The following is a 4,159-nucleotide window of genomic DNA, read 5'->3' as shown; positions in this document are numbered from 1 at the left end:
CGGGCCATCGCTGGCAGACTAAGGCCTAGATTCAATCCTATTCTGCGCTATAGCTCGACTGAAATTTAAAGGACTGTTCCCGCATTCGCCGAGACTGCATTCTCGATAAACGCAGAATATGTTGGCCAAATCGGAAATTACCTTTAAATTTCAATCACGCTATACGGCGGATGGATGTTCTGCGCTATGGATTGAATCTATCCCTAACCTGCCATAACTGATTTGTACAGAGACGCTGCAGCATGGACATGTGGCCTCACAGTGCTTGACTTGGGCAGGAGCTCACCGGAACTGAGTACCGAACGGCACCTCAAATGTTCTACTGCTTGACTTCCTGCACCTCTTACAGAATATTAGCTCTAAACTATTGCAGAGTTCCTGCACCTAAAAATAAACAGTACCGGCACTCAAATTGAGTACTGGCACCTATTTCAGTCCAAGTCAAGCACTGGTTCTTATGGGTTGTCAGCCAATAGAAATGTAAAACCCTGAAAGTTAAAGGTCAGGGGACAGGGGTTATGACCCACCCACGGTACAGTAGGGTTAATAAAGTAGATGTGTTTTAAAACCTGACTCTGTCTATCTGAACTAAACAGTCGTCTGAACCCAACTAACTGGTGTGCTTCTTACCTCCTCTCTCTGAACCTGATGAACTGGTCTGGTCTTACCTCTCTCTCTCCTCTCTCTCTGTCTCTCTCGCTCCCTCCCTAACACCATGTCTCCATCTCTCTCTCTCCTCTCGCTCGCTCTCTCTCCCTCCCTAACACCATGTCTCCATCTCTCTCCTCTCTCTCGCTCTCTAACACCATGTCTCCATCTCTCTCTCTCCTCTCGCTCGCTCTCTCACAAACTCTCTTTCCCCTCCCATCCTCCCTGTCTTATTTCATCAACAGTGTTTCTCTCTCTCTTATTTGAGGGTTATATCATTATGATAATCACAACCCAACTGTATATAGTTGAATTATACTATATATAATGTCACTGTAAATGCCATTTACAGCAGCTAACTGACTGAGAAGACCTCAAGTAGTATTTACTAAACAACATAGAAAATAAATGTAGAGAGGAACTACTGTATAGAAGAAATAAATATACCGAAATATATGTACATTCTACTAGAGTATGTATAGTGGTAGTTATAATATATGTACATTCTACTAGGGTATAGTGGTAGTTATAATATATGTACATTCTACTAGGGTATAGTGGTAGTTATAATATATGTACATTCTACTAGAGTATGTATAGTGGTAGTTATAATATATGTACATTCTACTAGAGTATGTATAGTGGTAGTTATAATATATGTACATTCTACAAGAGTATGTATAGTGGTAGTTATAATATATGTACATTCTACTAGGGTATAGTGGTAGTTATAATATATGTACATTCTACTAGGGTATAGTGGTAGTTATAATATATGTACATTCTACTAGAGTATGTATAGTGGTAGTTATAATATATGTACATTCTACTAGGGTATAGTGGTAGTTATAATATATGTACATTCTACTAGGGTATAGTGGTAGTTATAATATATGTACATTCTACTAGGGTATAGTGGTAGTTATAATATATGTACATTCTACTAGAGTATGTATAGTGGTAGTTATAATATATGTACATTCTACTAGAGTATGTATAGTGGTAGTTATAATATATGTACATTCTACTAGGGTATAGTGGTAGTTATAATATATGTACATTCTACTAGGGTATAGTGGTAGTTATAATATATGTACATTCTACTAGGGTATAGTGGTAGTTATATATATGTACCTTCTACTAGAGTATGTATAGTGGTAGTTATAATATATGTACATTCTACTAGAGTATGTATAGGTGGTAGTTATAATATATGTACATTCTACTAGGGTATAGTGGTAGTTATAATATATGTACATTCTTACTAAGGTATAGTGGTAGTTATAATATATTACATTCTACTAAGGTATAGTGGGTAGTTATAATATATGTACAATTCTACTAAGGTATAGTGGTAGTTATAATATATGTACATTCTACTAGGGTATAGTGGTAGTTATAATATATTACATTCTACTAGGGTATAGTGGTAGTTATAATATATGTACATTCTACTAAGGTATAGTGGTAGTTCTAATATATATACATTCTACTAGGGTAAAGTCGGTAGTTATAATATATGTACATTCTACTAGGGTATAGTGGTAGTTATAATATATGTACATTCTACTAGAGTATGTATAGTGGTAGTTATAATATATGTACATTCTACTAGAGTATGTATAGTGGTAGTTATAATATATGTACATTCTACTAGGGTATAGTGGTAGTTATAATATATGTACATTCTACTAGGGTATAGTGGTAGTTATATGTACATTCTACTAGAGTATGTATAGTGGTAGTTATAATATATGTACATTCTACTAGAGTATGTATAGTGGTAGTTATAATATATGTACATTCTACTAGAGTATGTATAGTGGTAGTTATAATATATGTACATTCTACTAGGGTATAGTGGTAGTTATAATATATGTACATTCTACTAAGGTATAGTGGTAGTTATAATATATGTACATTCTACTAAGGTATAGTGGTAGTTATAATATATGTACATTCTACTAAGGTATAGTGGTAGTTATAATATATGTACATTCTACTAGGGTATAGTGGTAGTTATAATATATATACATTCTACTAGGGTATAGTGGTAGTTATAATATATGTACATTCTACTAAGGTATAGTGGTAGTTATAATATATATACATTCTACTAGGGTAAAGTGGTAGTTATAATATATGTACATTCTACTAGGGTATAGTGGTAGTTATAATATATGTACATTCTACTAAGGTATAGTGGTAGTTATAATATATGTACATTCTACTAGAGTATGTATAGTGGTAGTTATAATATATGTACATTCTACTAGGGTATAGTGGTAGTTATAATATATGTACATTCTACTAGGGTATAGTGGTAGTTATATGTACATTCTACTAGAGTATGTATAGTGGTAGTTATAATATATGTACATTCTACTAGGGTATAGTGGTAGTTATAATATATGTACATTCTACTAGGGTATAGTGGTAGTTATAATATATGTACATTCTACTATGGTATAGTGGTAGTTATAATATATGTACATTCTACTAGAGTATGTATAGTGGTAGTTATAATAGATGTACATTCTACTAGGGTATAGTGGTAGTTATAATATATGTACATTCTACTAGAGTATGTATAGTGGTAGTTATAATATATGTACATTCTACTAGGGTATAGTGGTAGTTATAATAGATGTACATTCTACTAGAGTATGTATAGTGGTAGTTATAATATATGTACATTCTACTAGGGTATAGTGGTAGTTATAATATATGTACATTCTACTAGGGTATAGTGGTAGTTATAATATATGTACATTCTACTAGAGTATGTATAGTGGTAGTTATAATATATGTACATTCTACTAGGGTATAGTGGTAGTTATAATATATGTACATTCTACTAGGGTATAGTGGTAGTTATATGTACATTCTACTAGAGTATGTATAGTGGTAGTTATAATATATGTACATTCTACTAGAGTATGTATAGTGGTAGTTATAATATATGTACATTCTACTAGAGTATGTATAGTGGTAGTTATAATATATGTACATTCTACTAGGGTATAGTGGTAGTTATAATATATGTACATTCTACTAAGGTATAGTGGTAGTTATAATATATGTACATTCTACTAAGGTATAGTGGTAGTTATAATATATGTACATTCTACTAAGGTATAGTGGTAGTTATAATATATGTACATTCTACTAGGGTATAGTGGTAGTTATAATATATATACATTCTACTAGGGTATAGTGGTAGTTATAATATATGTACATTCTACTAAGGTATAGTGGTAGTTATAATATATATACATTCTACTAGGGTAAAGTGGTAGTTATAATATATGTACATTCTACTAGGGTATAGTGGTAGTTATAATATATGTACATTCTACTAAGGTATAGTGGTAGTTATAATATATGTACATTCTACTAGAGTATGTATAGTGGTAGTTATAATATATGTACATTCTACTAGGGTATAGTGGTAGTTATAATATATGTACATTCTACTAGGGTATAGTGGTAGTTATATGTACATTCTACT

At 32.1% G+C, this 4,159-nt stretch overlaps 1 protein-coding gene across 5 annotated transcripts in view; it reads left to right on the top strand.

The window, feature by feature from the left end:
* Positions 1-568, top strand: part of LOC115178309 (calmodulin-regulated spectrin-associated protein 3) — a 41,496-nt gene extending 40,928 nt beyond the window's left edge. For all 5 annotated transcript variants that reach the window (XM_029739433.1, XM_029739431.1, XM_029739430.1 and 2 more), the window contains one exon: positions 1-568. This exon is cut by the window's left edge and continues 980 nt beyond it. The gene's annotated coding sequence lies outside the window, so the exon portion shown is untranslated.
* Positions 569-4,159: the final 3,591 nt, after the last annotated feature.

Source organism: Salmo trutta, chromosome 38 (genome assembly GCF_901001165.1).
Source record: "Salmo trutta chromosome 38, fSalTru1.1, whole genome shotgun sequence".
NCBI lineage: Eukaryota > Metazoa > Chordata > Actinopteri > Salmoniformes > Salmonidae > Salmo > Salmo trutta.
Note: the sequence above shows the minus strand (reverse complement) of the source record. Positions and strands in the feature narration are given on the sequence as shown.